At 50.5% G+C, this 22,538-nt stretch overlaps 1 long non-coding RNA gene across 2 annotated transcripts; it reads left to right on the forward strand.

Annotated features, from left to right (window-relative positions):
• The first annotated feature begins 383 nt into the window (after positions 1–383).
• Positions 384–22,537, forward strand: LOC116457503 (uncharacterized). 2 transcript variants are annotated; one of them, XR_009210773.1, is made up of 4 exons: positions 384–470; positions 6,623–6,798; positions 7,939–8,090; positions 12,143–22,537. It is a non-coding gene; the product is annotated as an uncharacterized LOC116457503 (long non-coding RNA). The 2 variants fall into 2 exon arrangements; XR_004245037.2 differs by lacking the exon at positions 384–470 and adding an exon at positions 1,419–1,884.
• Position 22,538: the final 1 nt, after the last annotated feature.

The raw sequence follows: 22,538 nt of genomic DNA on the forward strand, positions 1-22,538 counted from the left end.
GACTGGAGAATTTAGATCTGCGTCACAGAGCTCAGAGAGAGAGAGAGAGAGAGAGTGAGCGAGCAAGCAAGCTCCGTCGATAGGTCTGCTAGCAACAGCCGTGCTGCAGCAGAGAGAGAGAGAGAAATCAAGAAACAAGTCATAGCAACACCGGGCACCAGGTTCTGCCAGCTCACTTGCTGAGCGTTCAGAGATCTGTCAGGGCCAGAGGCCTCTGGGTAGCCTAGGCTAGGAGATGACACGCAAGGTGGCACGGGCGGTTCCCGCGGGGAGGAGGTGGGGTGGTGGTGGGGGGCAGGGGTGGGATCAAGAGGTTGCGGGGCGACGGTGGAAGGTTTGATGGGACCAAATTCTGGAACATTCGGGACTGCGGCACCTTACGGCGGGACCAAGATTTGGGTCTGCGCAGGCGGCGATAGGTGGTCCGACGGGCTTCAGGACTTGATGGCGTAACCCCCTTCTTCCCCCACGTATGTATTTGCTGGGGATCAGGGGCGCTGTCTCTGTGTATGTGGGTGCTCTGTCTTTCTCACCTTCTTTCTCGATTTTTGCTATTTATTTCTCTGAGGGAGGGTTTTTTCCCACTTTAATTTCTTTTCCCTAGTGTCAGCTGCTCAAGCCTGACCAGGGTAGAGGAGAGAGGAGTGAACCATCCCCTGCTTCCCACCTGACCTCCCAGCCTTTACCCTATTTCCTTCTAGTGGACAGACAGACTGGTTCTCCAAGTTGTTTGGGTGTCAGCGTCCATCTGTCTGTCCGTGCAGGTCTTATGTGGAAGGTAAGGGAGTGAGAAGTGCCGAAAGGAAGACAGAGGGACAGTTTTCTCCCAGGGGTTGCCTTATTGAAAGGTCTGGCCCTGGGAATCTGAGACTGGTGGGGAGCCGAGTGGCCAGGGTGGGGTGTGGGCTGGGAGAAGTGGGGTAAAGCTGGTAGGTTTGTCACTGCGTAGTTGGGAAAAGTGGGGAATGGTGACGCAGTCACTGTTGCATCTGGTTAGGAGCTCTATGGGGACAGGTAGTGAGGTTCCTGGGGTCTCTGTGGCCAGCTGAGAGGGGTTAAGGATGAGCTAAGAAGGGAAGCTAGCATTTAGAGATTAAATGTCATCCTTTTGGCGTTGGAAAGTTGTTTACCTTGCGCTCTCTGTGTCTCCATGTTGGCTCCCTTCCAGTTCACATGTGATGGCCTTCCCTGTACTGCTGCATCATTAACTAAGTGACTGAGCTGGCCTTCCATTGGCCAGGGGAGGGCTCTCCCTCCAGACACTTCCTCTGATTGGTGGGTGGGCCAATGGCAGGTGAAAAGCTTTTTTTGATTGGCTCAGGGCAGGGTATCAAATCTGAATTTGCATTTCACTTGCTTAAAGGGGAGCGGGGAGAAGCCCAGCAGCTTTCTAAAATCTCTTTAGGGGTGTGCGTAGGCTCCTGTGTCTATGCCTGCTTTTGACTGCCCAGTTGAAGCCTCTTCCTATGCCTTTTAAAATTTCACGCACTATAAGGAGGAAGAGCTCAGGGCTCCCAAAACTTTTTATTTAGAGGGAAGAATGCTAGGGAGATGGGTATGCTGAGGGTTGACCAAATTGGAAGAAAATATTTATTTTGTAGTTTGGTGTTGGAAAAGGGAATTTTCCAATCAGCCACACCTCAGCGTTGCGGCAAAATAATTCTTGGCTCCCCTGGAAACGCATGGGCAAGGTAGGGCAGAGCTGCTGCTGCTGATACTGCCACCACCCTGGGCTTCCTGCTGACTCCGGGCTACTCCCTGGGGACAACAGATTTGCATTGACGTCCGGGGCTGTCCAGAGGCCCTCAAGAGCCAGTCGTGAGCTGAGCCCAGTATGGGAAGGATCTACCTTCTGGAAGCTACTACTACGTGGTGCTTGGAAAGGTGAGGATGGGGGACTGACCCCAGGAAATTGCTCGGAAACTCCGTATTTGTTGAGATTTCCAGAAAAGTCAGTGGGAGACGGGAGGTTTGGAGGCCCCGGGTTAGAAAGGTTTGTCAGTCTGGGGAATGAGGAGAATCAGAATAAAACTAGGGCAGCAGGCTGTTCGCCTTTGGTTGGGGGAGGGAGGCCTCGAAAAATCAGGGTCCCGGCTCTCTAACCTGTCTTTGTCGCAGGTCTCACGTTTGTGGGGAGGGGGTTTACCAAGCCCTGCGCCATGCGCAGTGGCCCCCACCCGAGACTGCGCATCTGGAAGCGCAGTGCGCCCTGGGTCTCTGGCCTAGGACGAGCACCGCCCTTCTTATTACATAACTGAGGGCATGGCACGCGCCTTCTCGGCCCTTCCTTGCAACCCTACCTTCTTGCTCCCAAGGGCCCATAGAGCTGGGGAGGGTCTGACTGGGGAGCAGTGAAGGACTGCAATCCCTGGGAGGGCTAACTCTTGTCTAGTTACTGGCAGGAGCTAAGCTTGAGGACAACAGTGGTGGTTTTCTAGCCTCATCTTGGGGAAGAGGCTACAGAACATCCTTCTGAGTGCCCCATACCACCTATGGCCCCTAGGGCCTCTCTGGTGGAGGGGGTGGCACCCTTCTTTCACTCATGTCCCATCTGATTTTTGAGAGGATGTTTCTGAAGGAAAAGATGTGATGATTATGGGGGGCTTGGTTGGGAGGTAGTTTTGACAGTTTACTCCCCTTGTCACTGGCTTCCCCTCTTTTCCCTGGGTGGGTTTATGATCTTTCTGGACTCCTCCGATGAGCTGCCATTTTGGAGCCATTTCTGCTGGTCTCCGACATGGTGGCGTTGGTTTTTCTGTCCTGCTGTGCCAGTTCCGCAGAGTGGGCGGGGGGCGGGGGCTATGACGGAGGAGGGGAAGGGGGGGCAAAAGCACAGCAGAGGCGGGCACAGTGGTGGCTGCCGCAATGAAGGTGGCTCCAGGGGCAGAGCCGCCTAGTCCCACCCTTGGACACAGTCCTGGGTGGGGATTCAGGTGGAAGGCGTCTGGGTAGGGGTTCACCACCTGGGCCCAGCTTTGCCAGAGCGTGGGTTTCCCATGTCCTCATCAGCCTGATGCTTGGAGTAGTTCGGAGAAGCTGAGTGTCTGAATGAGAGTGGAGGCAGAGGCTCAGCAGCTCATCTCAGACGTGTCAGACCCGTGGTTTGTGTTCCCCAAACAGGCTCTGTCTCCAGCAGCCTCCCTGTGGGGACAGGGAAGTGAGGTCCACGGCAGCATTGAGGATCTGTTCGGATGGTCCTGCCTACTTACTGTTTTTCTTCTCTTTCTCCTCCATGCCCCCTGCCAGTGCCATGGTTCCAGCTATAGTCCTCTTGTGAGGCTCCCCGCTGCCCGTTCCCCCTCTCTCCAGGCCCTTCTGCGTGCAGCGGCCATCTTGTCTTTCTTGCTCAGAAACTTAAAATGGTTTCTCATTATTCCCAGAGTAAAATTCCTTCCCTTTAGCGTGATGCTCAATGCTGTCCGTAACTGGCCTTAGGTTTCCTGTACAGTCTTACCTCTCTCAGTTTCTCTTGGTAGACCACAGGTTCCAACAAAACCAGGCAACTTCCTTTTCTTGCTTTTCCTATCTGTTTTCACCAGTGATGTTTTCCATGCCTCTTCTCCTCTGCATCCACCTGTGGCAGTCTCACTTTCTCCGTGGACCTCTCCTGATTGCCTTTGCAAGAAGCAGTTCTCATAACCACCCCTGCCCTTTCGGCCAAACTTCCATACAGTCTGTCCCTTTTTGTGGTACTTTTGTTATGATTCCTTGTGTATAAGTCTTATGTCACCTATCAGATTGGGAGCTCCTGGATGGAGGCTAGAGAAAGGAGAAGGAAAACAAATACCTATTTGGTGCCTTCTGTTTGACAGATACCATGTTAGACACTTTCCCTGCAGTTACTTCATTTATTCCTTTCCATAGCCCTGTGGGGAGCATCCCATGGCTAGTAAGTGGCCTGGTCATGACTAGAGCCCTGGTCTTCCAAAGCCTTTACATTTTTCCTCTCTGAATTATTGGTGTTTACAAGATGGCTGTTATGAAGTAGATCCCCAAAATTTGTCTATTTAAGGAATTTTGTAAGTCCCTAATACTCTGAGGGAGTTTGGGTGGTCAATCTTGTGTCCATGGTCTGGGTCCCTCAGCTGTTCCTTGACACTGTCATTAACTTTCTCCTCTTCCTTTGCGGTCAGGTTCACTCAAGATGATGGCTTTTTTCTTGTTGATGGATTAACTGACTCAGTTATCCTGGTTGCCTTCCACGTACAAGAGGAAGGAGAGGTGGAGTGGGATATAGCATCTTCAAAGCCAGAATAAGTTCCAGAATTAGAGAACAGGGAGCAGAGACACTGGACTTGGACAGACCTAGGTTTTCATTGTGATTCTTCTTCTTCTTAGCTGAGTGACTTTAGACAAGTCATATGATTTCTCTTAAGTTTTCATGTCCTCGTTCAGTGAGATGGAGCTACAACTGTTACACAGAAATGCCTAATATATTGGCAGCAAATAGGTTCCCATCCCTGCCCCGTGGTTTATCAGGGACTTAAAATGGGAGCGTAGCAGGGGGCTAGAGAAGAAATGGGGGAGAAGGGAGCTCCTGTGCCCTAAGTGGTATCACAGCAGGGGTGCGGAGGAGGTAACCTAGGCATTACGCCCTTCAAGTCTGCAAGGTGGTACTGTCCCCCACCTGGCGTAAATACCCCTTTACTTCTGCATCAGAAACATGCTGTGGCATGGAGTGGTGGGGGCTGGTGACGGCAGAGGGAGGGTCAGTAAGCTTTCCTGGGCGTCTTTTGATGCCAGGTTAGTTTCCCTTCTTTCTGAATCTCAGCAGTAGCTGCCTGCTTCCTGACGCTGCTGAGTCCCGTGGGAGGGGAGCTGGGTACCCTGAAGCCCCTCGTTACCAATTCGGGGGCCGCGGAGCAGAGAGTGACGACAGCCAGTGAGTCGTCAGTCGACGGCAATGGGGACCCTGGTGACGGCTGCTTTGTTGTTTTTTTTTCCTCTTTGGAAGATGACTCAGTGTATCGGGAGCCGGGAGATGGAGCTCTCAGCAGAGTGGCCAGGATGTTCTGTCAACATGAAAGCTACAAAAACAGCTCGGGGCTCTGAGCTGATCCTTAGCCTGGGGTCATTTTCAGGGAGGGCTGGACAGAGAAGGCGGCCACTGCCCGGGCATCAGAATGGGAGTGACACCAGGTAACTCAGCAGGACTCTGGGAACCCTTGCATTTTAGAGTCTGAAAAGAAAATAACAGCTGTATGTGTTATTAGATGAGCTTGGCAAATAGGGTCACTTTTTGAGTTCTTCCAACTAGTTCCAGATGACAGACATCTTCCCAGGGCCCAGAAAGCCCTTTGGGATTTTTCACCGTGGTTCTGTTTGTGATAGTCTTGCTGGTCATTGCCTTGCATGAAGGGCGATTCGCTTCTTGGGGTGGGGGTGGGCCAGGCCGACCTCAGTGAATGCAGGCGCACCTGTACCCCGGGAGAAGTGGCCATGGCGGGGCTGTGGCGTCTTGAGAGTCCTCTGCCGGGTGGCGCTTCAACATGGCGGATCCGCATCACCGTCACTAAGCTAAAGGCCGGCTCTTGGGCAGCCTGCGTCAGCCTCCCCTTTCCATATTGACCCAAATCAGAGCTTCTCTTCTCACCTTCGTCTTCTTCATTTTCTTCTTAGGTGAAACAGTGGGCCTTGAGTTCTTGACCCTTTTAATTTTGTTTGCGTCATCATGGCGGCTGTGGGTTCTAGGCTTTTCTCCGTACCGCAGCCTTGCGCTATAGGCGCGTGATCCCCCCGCCCCGCCCCGCCCCGCCCTGCCCCGCCCCGCCCCGCCTTCTTGTGACCGAGAGAGAAGATGCACCTCTACCGCCACTGAATGCGGACAAACCATCCTCCCCTTTCTCTTCTTTACCCCCTCAGCTGCAGCGTGGGGCAGAGGGACAAACAATTGCTTATGAGGATGAGGGACAACTTGGCTGGAGCCCCCTCCCTCCTTTCACTGGGTACTATTTTTCAGTCTCATGCTTTCTCGCGGATGATGCTAGCAGTGACATTTGTCACTGAGCACCTCCTCTTCTCTCCAAGGACCTCCCAGGGTGACTCATTTGGGATCTCTGGTAGGAGTGGCTCCTGGGCCTTGGGAGCCAGAGCAGGGCAGGGAGATGTGACCGAGGTCACATGAGAGAGTTAAGCAGGGCAGGGGATGGGAGCCAGCCGTCCCCACTCAGAGTGCAAAGGCAGACACAGCCCCTTCATGTCATGTTTTGCACCCGAGTAGAGAGCAGCTTGACCTAAAAAGATTGTATGTTTATGGACGCTGGAACCTTTCATGTCTCATTTTCTTTGTCCCAAGCTGTGTATATGATAAGAGCCTGGATTTCGGGCTTCAAGCAGCTCTGTGGTCTCTCAGGTTCATTTTCTGAAAGAGGTGGTAAACAGGCCCTCCTTCATCAGACCCTGTACCCTCTGTTACTGGCCTTTCTCCAGGACATACGTCCCATGTCATTTTGCCCAATATTGTCTTGCGTCTTTCATTGGATGGCGGGCAACAGCTGAGGGTCATCGTCCCAGAGCCACATACTAACCCCAGATGGGCCCCTGGTTGAGATCTGCTCGATTCATTGCTTGGTTGGCTCTGTGAGCTGAGCCCACGTATCTTCCTTTCTCTTCTTCCTCACAGAGGACTCAGAAGAGTGCAGCTTGCTCTGTGAGTGGGTGACAACCTCTTGGCGACTCAGGCTCAGCTGAGGATGGTGCCAGTGTGCCGGAGACAGCCGTCATACTGCCGGATAGAGTGGCTCACTTGCATGTATTTGGAACAAAAAAAGGAGATGCCTGGCAGCCCCGCTCTCTGCAGTAAGTATTCATCTGCATTCTTTTACATTCCTTTATTTCTTCGAACATCAGAAATGGATAGATGTTTATTGAGCCCAGCCACCTGCTATGCCTTCTCCATTCTTCTCCCACACACCCCGCCCTTAGTCCTCCAGAAGAGAGGACTAGATTGATTTTCTCATGCTACTGGATAGCTGCAGAGAAGCTAGAATTTGCTGTTCAGCCCCCACACATCCCCCTCACATTTGGGAGAAGTTGATTTTCCCTAAAACGGAGCCAACAGCCTGTGTCCCTCAGTGCGGAGTGTTAATGGGCTGCCTGGAAGGACCCTGTGTGCCCTCACGGCCCCCAGCCGGGAAGTGAGGCTCCCCATTGGCTGGCAGCGGGAGGATGGTCCTTGCCAGCACCTAGCATGGTTCTCTGCCAAGTTCTAGCTCCACATCTCCAGGCTGGTAGGAACCTAGACTATATATAGCATTGTGCTAAGCAATTCTTATCAGACGTGTCTGCCCTCCCCTGTGGGAGTGGAGCACTTCTATCAGAGAACCAGAACCTAGAGAGCGTGAGCCATCTCCAAGGGCCTTTTATTCTGGGAAGGGGTGTGTGTGTGTGTGTGTGTGTGTGTATGTGTCTGTCTGGTTCAGGGCTGCTTACTTTCCTCCTGTATTGCAGATGCTGATAGATTGAAAGGTCATGCTAGATGAAGGTGCTGATGTGGGATGAGGGCCAGGAGGGGCTGATAACTCTCCGATGGATATTGAGCTTAGAGGGAGAGAAGCTAGGGGCATGTGACATGGCTGAAGGTACAGTTGAGCCCTGCCTCCACTTTCTCTTCCTGGTTTCCTGTTTGCCATGCTTTGCCTAAGGATGTCTTTTGACCTCTCTCTTCCTTCTTTCGGACCTCTTGCATTCCCTGCCTTCCTCCACCACTTCCTCCTACCTTTGATTTTCTTTAGGATATATGAGGGCAAACACAGTGACTGGCATCCTGGGTCTGTGTCTACTCTTCATCCTTACCCATTTGGGGTTTCTGGAGATCTGGCTCCAGTTAGGCAGAGAGGGCTCAGCTGTCCTCTGGAGGAGTTTTGGTGGTGGGTGAGCATGTTGAGTCGTCTGGTTCAGGGCAGGGTGGGTTGGATATTCCCCTCTTTCCTCTCATAGGTGCTGTTGAGCCACCAATTTTTGTGGTTTTGTGACCACAAGTGCTGACTGATGCGACATGACTCCAGTCTTGTCAGTGAATCATCACCAGGCTGCTTACTGGAAACTGGATGCAGCAAGGAAATAGGATTTAACCGCTCTCTGCCTCCCAGGTAAGTCCAGCGTAGACTGCTCCCTCCAGCCTTCCCCCCATCCTCCTTCCTTCCCGTGAACACCATTTTCCTTATTCCACCAGGGAATCCTCAGACGTCTCTATTCAGAATCTCCCAAACAATTGTTCTCTTTTTTGCATTCTTCTCCTTCTGGCTTTTCTGTGAATGGGGTTAGTAACCAGCACAGGGTTGGGGGCAGGATGGGCAGCTGAAGTGGTCGGGCTGTGCGGACGTGTGGGAGATAGCTGGGTAGTGTTGCTGGGTGTGGCAGTTGGCAGAGCATTTGGGCCTCCCACAGTAATAGAAACTCTCTTTGGCTCCAGCATCCAGCAAGAGGTTCTGGGTTTAACTCCTCGGTAATCCTTGGAGCCTTCCTGGTGCCTGGGGATTCTCTCCCCTGTGTAGTCTCAGTGGATAGCCTGTCTTAACTCTAGATACATTTTGCCTTGAGGGGGCTTAGTATAGGATGGTGGTCTGGAGTTTGGACTGGACTGAGCAGTGAACTTTGGGACTCTCCCTAATTTTGGGGTTTCTTTGAATGAGCCACTTTCTTCCTCTAGGCCTTCATTACCTTTGCCTTAAAAAAAAAGAAAAAATCCCTGGTCCAGTAAGCCATTGCAAAGCATCTCTAGGAAGTTGACAAAGAAATGCTTTTTTTTCTGCCTCACTTGTTGCCAATCACAGTAATAGCAATGGTGATTAAAAATGAAAAATGATGATGGCCTGCAGAATTGGGGAGGTCAGTGGCATCATTGATACGATTCACAAAGCAGACTCTCGGTGCCTGCACATCACTAGGAAATCTCTCTCCTATCGAGTAGATGACTACAGCATTCTTGGCCAGTAAAGCCAGTTGGAATTAGCCAACAGCAGATTGGTCTGGGCTCTAAAGATAAAAGGAATTATGCTGGGTAATTTTCGGAGGTACCTGTGGGATCCTACCTCTGGCCACACAGTGGTCACCTCTCTCTGCTCATATGTTTCGGTGGGGATGGGGGGTTCCTCTTCCCCATGCTGTTCCCGTTGCTATCCAGGGAAGACTGGCCAATTCTGCTTCCTGTTATTTCTTCTTCTCCTCTATCCATTTGAGATGAGTCTCTAGGTTGGCTGTGAACAGCCTGAGGAATCCAGGGCTGTTTGGAAGAATCTGGTGTCTCTTCCTTCAAGGACCCTGACAGGTCTCAGCCCTCCAGCAGTACTACAGTGAGGGATGGCAGGGGGTGTTGGGGTGGAGAGACATCGACTTGGGTGCAGCTGGGGAGACTTAAGAGGAGCGAGCCAAGTCCCTCAAGAAGTGTTGGCTAGAGTCTCGCCAGCTCTGGCTGTAGGGCCGGAGCCAGACATAGCTGCTGGCTGTGCTTGGGAGTCTCAGCCCTCATATGTGCTGTGCATCCCTGGGCATAGCTCTTTGTGACCCCATTCCCACGAATAGCCCTGTCCTTGGTTAGATTGGGAAAACCAGAGTGGGAAGTAAAGGGGAGGTTGGTTTTGCTCCTAGTCATGCAGTTATCTCTGTGGCCTCTGATGTTTCCAGAATTGGGATTGGTGCTTCCCTGCTGATTTTCCTATTTTTGCCCCTCATCTGGTTCTTTTCCTCCTTGCTCACCAGCCTGGGTTCTACACACATGACATGGGGCATTGTGTGTTCCCAATGAAGATAGCAGAACAGTTGGTATCTCCTGAGAGAGGGGCCAGCGTATCTGACACTTTTTTCTTGAACCTTTGAATTTCTGAGGTCTGGGAGTCAGGAGGCAGCATGGGGACTCTCCATCCAGGATCCAGCAGAGGTTAACAGAGCTGGTGGCTCTGGAGCTGAGGTGGTGTGGTTTGGCTGGGAGTTGTGGGGGAGAGGCCCTGCCAGGGGCCCTGATTGGTCAGTACCTTCTCTATTCCATTGAATCCTGGTCCAGTCAGCTCTATGAATTGTTTAATGCATATCTTGGCTCTGTCCCCTGGCTCGAGTGTCCCTAAGGCTGCAGCCACAGCTTTAGAGAAGATCTGTACCTTGTGCTGGTCACTTTTTTGGGCATGTTACCTCCCTCTGAGATATGTAAGAGATACCACCCTTTCCCAGCAGCCTGCGGTCTGTGGGAGGCCCTCATTTTGCTTTGCTTTTCTGAGACTTGGAGTGACTGTGAGGAAAGCATGGACTGAGTTTGCTGTCTTGCTGGCTCCTTCCACAAGAGCTGCTCATGGGCTGATAAAGCCAGAGAACACCTCCAGGGCCCCATGGCCTATGCGGAACCTGGTGCCATAGTGTATGTCAAGACTGTGGGGATGGACCGGGGACATGGGGGCAGATAGAGCCACGTGGGGAGGTGGTATGTGTGGTTAGATCACAGGAGCAAGTCCAGGAGGGTGTGGGAGGACAAGTCCAGTGCTCAGTCAGGGCTGCCTGTCATGGCCCAGGATGGATGTGTGCATCTCCTGTGAAGGATTAGCATCTGAGTGCCTGGTACTGAAGGTAGATGGTGCCCCGATCAGGGTCTATAACGAGGCATGAAGGTATGAGATGGGCATCAGAGTTGTTGGTCCAAGGGAAACTGACCTTTTTTAAGGGCCCTCCTCTCCTTATCTGATTTCATCCTCAGAACAACCATATGACGTAGGGGTCACTTCCGTTTTATAGTTAAAGAAACAGATTAAGTGACTTAACCCAAAATTTTGGTAAGTGAGGTTGTTGAGATTTAAATGCATGCACTTCTTATTCCAAAGCCTCTACGTTATCTTTACTCTTTTGGGCTGAAGTCAGACATTTTTGTGAACTAAGATTCTCAGAGGACTGATGTGAACCAGAGTGAAAAGGCAGACACCCAAAGGAACTTTCCAGTCACTGGGGACAGTTGTGCCGCATTCCTTTTGGGGGAGGCAGGGCAGACGCAAATGCCCTTTGGTAGCCATGGACAGGCAGAGCTGAGTAAGGCCAGTACATGGCATCTGCTGCTGTGTACGGAGCCTCTGCTGTATGCCAGGGACTGTGCCAGGCGCTAGAGATACAGAACTCAACAAAGCCAACTCTCCACTTTCATGGGGCATACATTCTAGTGTGGAGAGACACCACTAATAATGATTTTTAAAAATAATTCAAAAATATACAGGATAGACATATATGGAGATTGTGTGGGGATGAAAAGGGGGACCCCCCACACACAGAAGGAGGAGAATCCAGATGATGGCCAGAGGGATCTAGAGACTTAGGACCTCAGCCACCTGAAGCCACATCAATTGAGCTTTCCTTCATGGAGTTAGGACTGACACAAACTGACCCCCTCTTTTTTCCTAATAACTTGGGAAATCCATCTAAGGTCCCCATAGCTTACAGGAACTTGTCGTGAGTCAGGGATCAAGGTGGAGTAGATGTCAAGCCTTTGGTCTCCAGCAAACCAGTTCTCCCCTGTCTGCCACAGTTGCCGTTGGCCTTCTGCCTCACACCCTCCCAGGCACCAGCTGACTTCTTTCCTCAGCCTGGTCACTGTGCCCCACACTTGTCCATGCAGCACAGGGAAACGTGCAGGTTAGGTCTTTGTCGAGCCACTGGTCGAATGTTTCTGCAGAAGGCTGGTTCTGAACTCAGCCTGTCCTGCCAGAACGAGCCGTTCCCAGAGCTAATCGTCTCACGATAGGGAAGTGATGGGCACCAGGCATAGAGAAGTGACCTGTGCCAGATGCTTGGTTGAGCTGTGTCTTGAGAGGCAGAGGCAGGTTGGTGGTGCTGGGGACAGGGCAGGCATGTGTCATGTGTTCAGCGCATGTAGCTCCAGGGCTCGGGACTTGTTTACTTGGTGGAAGAGGCAGCGGACCTGCGGAGTCAGGCCATGTGATTCTTCGCTCCTTGGCTGATCATGGACAGCTGACCCGCCGGACTGCACACACTGCCATCTGCTGCCAGGGGTCTGAAGTTGCACAGGGATGAGATAGTGTAGTTGGGGGTGCTCAGGGAGGAGGAGGGTCAGGAAAGTGGGGTTTGTGTTGCTCTGTCTTGAGGAGTCAGCCGACCTCGATTCTGGTCCTAGCTCTTGTTGGTAAAAACTCACTCACTTTCCTCCTTTCAGCTCCAGTTTCATTATCTATGAAATGAGGGGATGGAACCAGAATCTCTTTGGAGATTCCAGCTCTATCCTGGGGCCTCCCTGAATGTTCATGGAGATGTTCCTCAGCCAATAATTCAAGGTGAGGAGGAAAACTAGGCCCAGGTTTCCACAACAGAAGGGGAGGGATCTTGATGACCTGTCTCAGAGCAGCTGAAGAGGTACTGTCAGAATTAGGGTGGGTGGGTGGGAGGAGGTAGTTTTTAAAGAACCTCCCAGAAGTGGAAGCAGAGGACTGGAGGTTTCGCGAAGGTTTTGATGAGGATCCACCAGGTGGTAGGGGACATGGCTATGGGCTTCCCCCAGGAGGCTTGTTGGAGATGGGGTTATGTGGGAGCTGCTGGGGGGGCCTGCTGTCCTGCAAGGGGCTGACCCAAGGGACCCTGCTCTAGGAAAGATGCTCCGTCCTGTCTGGCCCTAAACCCTGGAGAGAGAATGCAGCTGTGGATTGAGGGAGAGTCTGTGACCCTTGCTGTCGAGAAGTTTTCCTTTATATTTAGCCTTCTCTTTTTATGTGTTTTTTGAGGCCCTCGACTAAAAAATTAAATTTTAAAAAATAACAATGAAAAAATAAAAAATAAACAAAAATATCTCAGAGCCACTGGTTCCATTTTGGCTTTGTAGTCTTGAGTCACTCTTAAAAAGATAGCAAAATAAAACACATGCAGGAAAGCCGAAGGTCCCAGGCCCAGCCAGACGGGGGCTAGGAGTGGCTGGGACTCTGGCCTAGCCTCTCCATGGCAGCGTTAGTCCCAGACATACACCACTTCTGCAAGGCTGTGTGGGTAGGAGGCCCTGGGGCTGAGGGGGCACATTGTGCAATCTGCTAAGCAGAATGTAGAGTTTTAAAATAGCTACATTTCTCCAAGACACTATCTGCTTGCCGCTTTGTGGGGTGTTTACCTGGGATTAATAATAGCTGAGTGCCACCCCACTGCCAGTATGGAATAGCAAACAACAATCTGGGCTAGGACTCAGGCAGGAGAGGAATGGAGTAATAACCATCGTATCAGCTCACATAGTTCTTTTCACACTTGCTGGCTCATTTGGTCCTCACACAACCTTGAAAGGGTAGGTGGTCTTATCCTTGTCGTTGGTAAAACTGAACCAGAGAGTCAGTCCTGCCAAGATCTGACTGCTTGTAGCTGCTTCTCGTGGGTCTCCCATCCAGGTCCTCTGACTTCAGCTGTCGTTTCTCTGGGTTCTGACTAGTGGGGCGGGGACAGAAGTAGGGGAGTGGAGTCTTTGGCAGTTTCCTTAATTTCTGAAGGCCTTAGAGGGCCTAGAGATGCCTTTTCTATGTGTTGAATGGGAAACGAAACCTCAGCATGTCCAGGTTCTCCAACTCTCTGATTCTTCAGACTTCTTGGAGCTCTTCTGAGAACTGGCTTGCACTTCTTGGCTGGGAAGCCAGCCACTCACCATGTGTTCTTGGAGCGGTTTCCTGCATTTGGAAGCTTCTGGAATATGTGATGCATCAAACCACTGTGACACATCTGTATGGCACCTCACACCTATGCACACAGGCATGCTTCTGCTGAGTGCAGCTCACTTAGAGATGAGGCCCAGTGTAGGGTCTTTGAAATTTTTCCAACACATTTGTAAGAGATGCCCTGAGCCTTGCCCAGCATGCATGTTGTGTGTATGGTACCTGTTTGCTGGCTAATGTACAGCGCCTGCTGGAAGCCTTGGCTAATGTACAATGTAAAGTAAGGGACTAGAAACACTGGCTTTAGCTCTTGAGTGTCTGCTTCATGATTGACTTGAAAAAGTAGGGCTTACCCACAGAGAGAAAGGTGGGTAAGAGAACTCGTGGGTGTCAGTTTTCCTTAAAGGCAGAGCATAACCCCCCACTCTTTATAAGGGCTGCTAAGGTGGAGTATTGGACAGCAGGACTTCTTGGCCAGTTAGCCCTCTTGAGTGACCTTTGTTTAAATAGACCCAGAACTTGTATGAAGGAGGAAATAATGGTTTATCTTTATTTACAGCGGATTTAGCCACAATGGTTTAGGCTTTTTCTGGGGGGTATTCCTTTAGGACAATTGAGGTTGGACAGGGGCAGCATGCATATGTGTCTCTAAATGTCTGTCCTTTGGTATTTCCTGAATGCATCCTTGGCTCATACAGAAACCCTCTGATGGGGAATCCACAGCGGAATTGTTTTAGTGGATGAAGCCTTCTGTAGCTTCATGTGTGAAGATTTGTCATGTTGGATCCAGTTCATTCTGTCCACTTGAAGGATGGAAAAGAGAGTGGGCAGAACTTGCAGCAAGGAGAGTGATTTGGGCTAGACTTCTGGGAGAACTGTGCATCACCTCTGCTGAGGGTTTCTGAGGAAAGATGAAGCCTCTTCATTTGAGGTAGGAGACTAGGTGTCCTCCACAGGATCCTCCCAGTCCCAAGTCTGTGGCACTTTTTGAGACAGTCCCTGGAACAGCATGAGGTTTGGGTGCCAGGATCTAGAGCAGGCATTTCTCTCCATCTTTCCCATCTGCCTTCAAGACAGGCCCAAGCTGGATGCAATTGAGGGGATGCATGGGCAGGGTACACCAACGTGGGCGTCGAACCTGGAACTTTGACCTTGTCTCCCTTTACAGAGAGAACTTCTGGCACTGATCTTATAGGAACTGGTGTTATTTGCATATAAAATAAGAGAAAGGCATGTTGTCCCTCATCTTTTCCAGGAAAGAGCCCTGAGCTGCTCTAATCCTATGGTGGGGAGGGAGGAGGGCCGTGTAGAGGATGCAGGGCCAGACATGGTTTGCTGGGAAGAAGGTAGGAGGTGGGAGAGGAACATCCCAGGGCAGGCCCACAACTCTGGGAGCCACAGACATTGCCTGCCATGCTAAAGGCAAAGGCATGTGTTCAAATAGGCCTACTATTTAGAGGTAACCCACAGTCTGAAATAAATCAGTTAATGGCTAAATGAGAGTTGTATTAAATATGGAAAATCATATTTTTTGTGTGTCATCACCACCTGCAGATTTAGCATCAACAGGCCCGAAAGGCTGAGGACACTGAAATGGGCCCTGTCCATAAGATCATGCTTATTTTATAAGGACTTTTTGTCTCTTTTCGTTCCTTTTTCCCACTCTTTCTTATTCCTTAGGTCTACGTGAATATTTACTTATGCAGTTGTGTTATTTCCTTGGGGTACAGTTCTTCCAGTGTCATTGGCATCAGTGAATATGTGACTTTGATTTCAAGTGTAAACAAACCACTGGTTCACGGCAGGCACGAGCCGTCTCTGAGACAAGGGCTCCAGCAGCTGCCTACAGATGCCCTTCCCCCAATAGCCCTGGACTGTTTCGGCCAGACGCCTGAGACGAGAGTCAAGGGTGTTCTTGCAGAGACCTGCTCAACCCCATGTCATGTGTCCTGCCTGGAGGGTGGTGCTCACACATGCATCTTCCAGCGTTATTAGCTGATACTGCTTTTCAGCTTGACCCAAGGAGTGGTATTAGAAGTTTGAGACTGTACATCCCTTGCTAGGTGAGAAGGGGGTCAGAGAGGACAGGCACAGACAGAAGAAGGGGAACGCAGGCTCTGGCCACTAGCCTCTCTCAAGACAGGTGAACTTTGTGTTAAGCGAACTCATTTAATCTTTTGGGCCTAATAGAAGTTATTTGTATTTTCTCTCCTTCTCTCTTTTCCCTCCTCTCTCTCACTCACCCTCCCCCCACTCCCCAGCCTCCAAAGAATTTAATCTGCTGGACAACAAACAATACTGTTATAAAACTTTGAAAACAAGAGGGCGCGGCCTCCCTGACGAGGAGAAGGGCATGCCGGGTAACGGCCTGAGGGAGCGTGCCAGGCCTGAGATGGAGCCGGGCGAGAGCCCAGTTGGCTGGGTACCTGGGCGCCTGCCCCTGCATAGCCCACTAGCCACGCCATCCCCAGGCCAGAGGGGAAGGAACCGAAACAAAAGGAGGGGCAGAGAAACGCTTGAAAAGGGAAGTTGCACATGTTCCCCTCTCTCTGATCTGATGGGAATGCACTAGACTGTGAAACTTCCTCCTCCACCTCTTCTCCCGAGCTCTTCCCTCCCTCTTACCGTCCTTCCTCCTCTCTCCTCCCTCCTTTCTCCTCCTTCCGCCTCCTCCCTTCTCCTGCCACTCACTGTTCTTGAGCCTGGCAGACAGAGGTCCTGATAGCAGAATGAGGCTGGAATAGCACCGTAGGTGCAGCTACCAGCTGGGCCAGCCAAAGGGGAAGGAGAGAAAGTGGGCTCTCAGTTGGCTTTGGACTCAAATCTACCCTCTGTCTGGCCCAGCCTCCCTCCATTCTATTAGGGAAGTGGAACCACGTCATGTCACAGGGTGTGCCCAGTCCATGTGTGTGGACCAGGTGTGTGCGCAGGTACTGGGGAGAACTGCCACTCGGAGGTTAGTTCAGGAAGCACCCTGGGCTTCCTGGTGCTCCCCTTGGGCTGTGCTCTGCTCTGGGGAGGCTGTTTGACTTGTTGAAATGCTGTCTCCTTTGAGATGCTGTGCTCTCCCTCCAGGGAGGAGCAGAGGCTGTGCTGCAAGAGGCTGGGGCGTGTCTCTGGAGGAGCTCTTGGGAACAGGAACGTGCTTCTCCCAGCGAGAGCAGCCATGTCGTCTTGTGAGTGTGGTGCCTGGTAGGATACTGTGTCTGTTAGTTACTTCTTGGTGGCTGAAGGAGGTCACCAGCTCTGCCTGGGGGAGGTGGAGAAGCTGGGCTTTGGGGCATCTGCCTCCCTACCTCCAGAGTTAGATTTCACCTGAGACTGTGGTTTCGCTTTTGAGTCCATCTTCACTGAGTCAAGCAGATGATTTAGGAATGAACAGGGAGCAGCATTGGTGGTTTGCCTTTGGATCTGCGTTGGTTTGGACCCATGAACTCTGTGGTGGGCATTGTGTTTGTGTAATAGACCATTGGTATGCTCATTTTTCCTCTTGCAGAAAGCACTAGCTTCCTTGAAAGCAGTTCAGGGCCATGCCCATCGTTCTGTGCCAGAGCTGAGCCCTTCTACTGGGGGAACATGGAGACACTCGAGCTCCAGTCTTCATTCCACTCCTCCTCCTTCCCTTTGCCCTCCACTGTCTCCTGCTGTCCCCCCAGCTCATCCCAGGGACAGGGTAACCTTGGTGCATCCTCCCATCCAGCCAGCAGTCCCGACCCAGGGCCCCTGCGCCTGGACTGAGTCTGGGGTTTATGTCAGTAGTGTTAAGGGAGGCATGGAAAACTGAACTTTTAGGAGTGCAGCTGCCTAGGAACATAGACCTCCATACCTCTGACCCAGGGGAAACTGGAAAAACCGATGCTGGGTCCACGTAGACTTGGAGGGCTGTTACTTCTTGCCTTGTTACCTGAGTAGCCATTTGAGGGACACTGTGGGTTTGGAGGATGTGATTCCCACACTGGGGCTCAGGGCCTGGGAAATGCAGTGGTCCCTGGGTTCTGAGTCCTCCTTTGAAGGCCACCCTGCCAGAAAGGAAGAGCCTGATGGAGGTTTCTGGGGACTTTGGGCCAGCCAGTAACTCCATGCTCCCTCTGCTCCACCCTTGGCCCCTCATGTATATATCCTTCCTTTTATCACCCTTCCCTCTGATTCACAGCCCCCACCCTGACAGCTAAAGACAGAATGCCCAGGCTGCTGCCTAGAATGACAGGAAGTTGGGCTGCCCTTTCAGTTTATACGTGCAACGGCCTGGAACTGTCTCTTGAGGGCAAGACATTCCCCTTTTACAAAAGAGCCTTCCCCAGGCCCCTCTCTCACCAAAATGAGCCCTTCCTTGCTGCCAGGAGCCCTGAAATCAGCATTCCCAGAGGAAAGAAGATGGCCATCTGGGCTTGGCTTCCGGCTCCCCCCATCTGGCTGGAACACACATCAGTCACGTAAGTAGCTGTGACTCAGCACCCAGCACTGCCTTGGCAGAACCTTCCCACGTTCTGGATTTGCACACACTGTGGCAGCGCAGCACAAGCAAGCAGGGTTAGGTAACTGGGGACCAGTGTCTGTTTGTTCAGTGGGTTTGCTTATGGATTTCAGAAACAAGGATTCCCTCATCTTCCCATTTTCCTCCCATGTTATTTTTTAGGTACCATGCTAGGCTTTAAAGACAAATCATCATTTATAGAATGAAGTAGAAGCAGTCTTTGCAATCTCCAAACTGTTTTTAACCAACAGCCTATAGATTGTATTTAACCCTCGGATGTGTTTGGCCTGCACGGGTTTTTGTTTTTGTTTGAGACAGGGTTTCACTCTGTAGCCCAGGCTGGAGTGCAGTGGCACGATATCAGCTTGCACAACCTCTGCCTCTCGGGCTCAAGCAGTTCTCATGCCTCAGCCTCCTGAGTAGCTGGGACTACAGGTGTGTGCCACCACACCTGGCTAGGGTTATTTTAATGTATCTGATTTTGCATGCATTTAGACAAAATATGGCCTCTCCAGTTCACTGTATTTCTGCTGCATGCTGTTGCTGCTTCTCTGTCTCAGGTTTCCTGCCCAAGCCCTCTGAGCATTTGAACGTGCTGTGAGCAGCCTACCTCAGCCTCCTGTCTTTACACATGAAGACACTGAGGCCCATTCAGGGCAAGTGGCAGGTCCCTGTTCTCAGAGTTGGGGCCAAGCAGGTATTAAAACCATTGTGTTCTGATTCACTGTGTGCCCAGGCAGATTAATGCCCTGGTGTGAGGTCGAGAAGCCTCCAGGTAGAATATGGGGACAGAAGTGGACCAGGTTGGAGTATAGCTCCCACACCTTTTCCCTGTGTGGCAGCACTCACAAGACTGACATGCCCACCCTTCTGGGTGGGTGATTTTCCTCCCCAGACAGCCCTGCCAACCCTTTCACCTTCGGCCAGTTTGTTTGGAGTCATTAGGCTGAGGTGGGTAAAACCCATCACCCTCCTTGGATGGCAGAGCTCTCAGCAGGCTGGGATTTTCATGGGCTGCCTTCTTACAGGTCTAGGTGGCCTTCGGGCATGGTGCCAGGGAGAGCAAGCCCCTTCCAGCCCTTACCAAACTAACTGGCTGCTTCCTACTAGGGAACAGCCACCAGCTTGTTTCAGCAAAGAGTCATTGCTCAGCTGACTCTGAGAGGAGAAAACTGGTTCTGTTGGGAGAGCTGAGACCTGAAGGACCCCTTTTATCCAGCGGAATTGGAAAGGCAAAGGATTTCAGTACTAACATGATTTTTTCTCCACTTCTTTTAGAGTGTTTAATTAAAGTGATGCATTGTTAATGGCTTCTTATCTCTTCTTCCAGAGAGTTAAGAGTTAAATTTTAGAATCCAGGAGTGGGGACCCAGACTCTGGCTTCTGTTATCTCCCTCAGTGGCAGTGGCGCCCTGCTGTGCACAGCCCCTCTGCTGTACTCCGAATGGTCCCTTACGGGTAGCAGGAGAGACATTAAATAATCACACTGATGACCAAGTGAGATAAATGGTTTTTGAAGGAAAGAACTTGAAGCTGGAGAGGACCACTTAACCTTCTAGCAAGGGCAGGACTCAGGGAGGCTTTCCTGAGCTGCGGGGAGGATGACTGAGGTTCCCTGGAGTGGTGGTGGGTGGGGGCGGGGCTGAGGGGTGGTAGCTAAGGGAGGGTGTGAAGGAGAGTATTCCAGAAGAGACAACAGCTTAAGCAGGGCCTTGCCATAGAGGAAGGTGCTTTCTGATCACCGCGGGACACCTGTGTGATAGCTCCTAGGGAGGGTGTTTGTGGATACTGGTAACTAAAAGTTGACAAGGAAGAGTGGTTAAAAGGAAAAGCAGAAAAGTGAGAATCTCATCAAATCCCCTCATTTGACAGGATTTGGACTCCCAGTAGTAACTGTCCTTAAACACTCACTCCAGACCTTACAACCCTGGCTGTTACCTGGTTAACAAGCCCCAGGTGTTGGCTACAGGTGTCATCACTGAGAGCCCTTGTGTGCAGATCTGCCCCAGCTCTCCCACCTGTGACTGAGGCTAGCGAGTCCCACCGTGGGCCGTAGAGCCTAGCGCTGGTGTCAGAATTGCTTGTTGTAGGTTCATCTTCAGCCTCTTTCCCACAGCCACAGCCATGCTGGGGAAAGACGGCAAAGGCGCTAGAGGAGCAGGAGAACAAAGCAAGCTGCCCCAGACCACCCGGCCTTCGCAGAACCCAGATCATGCTCCTGTCTCCCACTAAGTATAACGTGTTATGTAGTCAGTATGATCCCATTCAGTGCAGAAGTATCGCTTAGGAATTTCCTGCCCCACCCACCCTGTTTTGTTCTTAATGAAGTTCAAGAACAAAACGAGATGATAGTCAAGTTATGGAGCAGGCTGCAGTGGGTACAAGGGCAGAAACACAGTCTTTGGAGTTAGACCTGGGATCTGCATTTATTGGTTGTGTGACTGCAGACAAGTTATTTAGCCTCATTAAGGATGAATTTCTTCGCAAAAATTGGAATAATACCTGCCCCATACGACTGTTGTGAGAATTAAATACCACAACTTTTGATGTTCAAATTCTATTTCTTCTCCTTCTAGCAACGCATACTGTTAGTGCCAGGAACCATAAAAATTATGAGCCTGTATCTAGAGGCCTGAAAGAAACCTAAAATATACAGTTTCTACTCTGTCTCTTTTCTCTTGGTTATGGTATCAGAGGAAATACACATATTTTCTTAGCTTCAAACAACCAAAAAAGATGATGCAGTAAGGAGATGGGAAATCTAATTTGGAATAGAGTGTGCAAATCTTATTTTCAAGCAGATTTTGAAAATAAAACTCAATTCTTATGTTAGAGGATTATCTGCTTAATACAATTATAGGGTACCAGTTTTTAAAGTCACATCAGAAGTTAAATAAGATTGCAGATTGACGGGGTCACATTTGAATGTTCTGATACTTACATATGGGGTGGGAAGGAGGAACGCATGCTCTTCTCAAGTAAGACACATTGAAGAGTTGTCCTGGCCCAGGTGAGACTCACCGTTGTGTAGCTGGAGCTTCATTCCACAGGCAGATAGGGTGCCTGTGTCCTGATGAAGTAAGAGAATATATCTGGAAACACTTTGTATACTGTGAAATACTATACAAATGCAGGGCAGTACAAATGTAAATATTAATGTATTTTAATAATAATTTTAGCTATTGTATTTCATCATATATAATAATTTGTAGTGACTGGTGTGAAGTTAAATAGAGTTAACCTAGAATTAACGAGTTTTGTATTGCTCTCATCTATTTGAAGCATCAGCTGTGCCTTTCATGTTGCTTTGCGCAGCCCTGTGTAACCTCCTCTGTGCCTTTCCCATGGAGCACTGTGTCATATCACAAGTAGAACTGCAAGAAGATATTTCTCCTCAGGGCAGAGGCTGGGTCTTCCGATTGAATCTCCCTTCTTTCTTCATTGAGATCCTCTTCTTCTGGAAGCTGGTTTCACATGGTGGCTTAGATTTTTCCATCTTTGTATCTAGCACCATTTGAAATCAGTGTTTTAGGAGTAAGAATTGCAGCACAGCCAAGGGTGGACTGCAGAGGAACTGCTGCTCATGGGACTGGCTCCTCTCCTCTTGCCACTTGAGTCTGTTCGAGAAGTCCAGGGAAGAACTTGAAGAGCAAAATACACTCTTGAGTTTGTTGGGTTTGGGGAGAGGTGACAGTAGGGAAGGGGGTTGTGTTTAAAATAAACACAGTGGCTTGAGCAGGGGCAGAGGTTGTGATGCTATTTCTGTTGACTCCTAGCAGCCATCACCAGCATGAATGTGTTGGTAGGGCCTTCGAGTGTGGCGATTGTCATATTCTGTTGGATAACAATATATTGGGTATCGATTGTCATGGGGCAGGGGAGAGGGCAGTACACCTGGAGGACCATTTTGTCCACATCGGCACCGTCAGTCTGCTCTTAGAGGATGCCCTGGAGTATTCGGCGTCGATTGCGGGGCACCCGAAATCAGACTTGCCACCTGGACTGTCGAGGTGCAGACCTTGGGAGTACCACTGGCCCATCTCTTACACAGGCTGACCGATTTCTCCTGGTGTTCAGAGTCTGTTTTTGTCTAGCACCATTTGAAATCGGTTATGATGTAGGGGGAAAAGCAGCAGCCTCGAAGCCTCATGCCACGTCTGGGCAGCAGCAGCCTGTGGTTTCCTGGAAGATGGATGGGCAGAGAAAAGGGAAGGAAGATCATGCTTTTCCCTACTAACTTCTTTAACTGCATGTATGATACATTATTGCAGAGGTAAGAGATAGTTTAATGGATTTTTAAAAACAAATTACTATAATTTATCTGATGTTCTCAGTTGCATTTTGCTGAAATGTAGTGCTATTCTAAATTCTGTAAATTGATTGCTGTTGAGTTATCTTTCTGTTGAGAAGAGTCTATTCATGCATCCTGACCTTAATAAATACTATGTTCAGTTTAT

The sequence above is a fragment of the Hylobates moloch genome, unplaced genomic scaffold, assembly GCF_009828535.3.
Source record: "Hylobates moloch isolate HMO894 unplaced genomic scaffold, HMol_V3 SCAFFOLD_18, whole genome shotgun sequence".
Lineage (NCBI taxonomy): Eukaryota > Metazoa > Chordata > Mammalia > Primates > Hylobatidae > Hylobates > Hylobates moloch.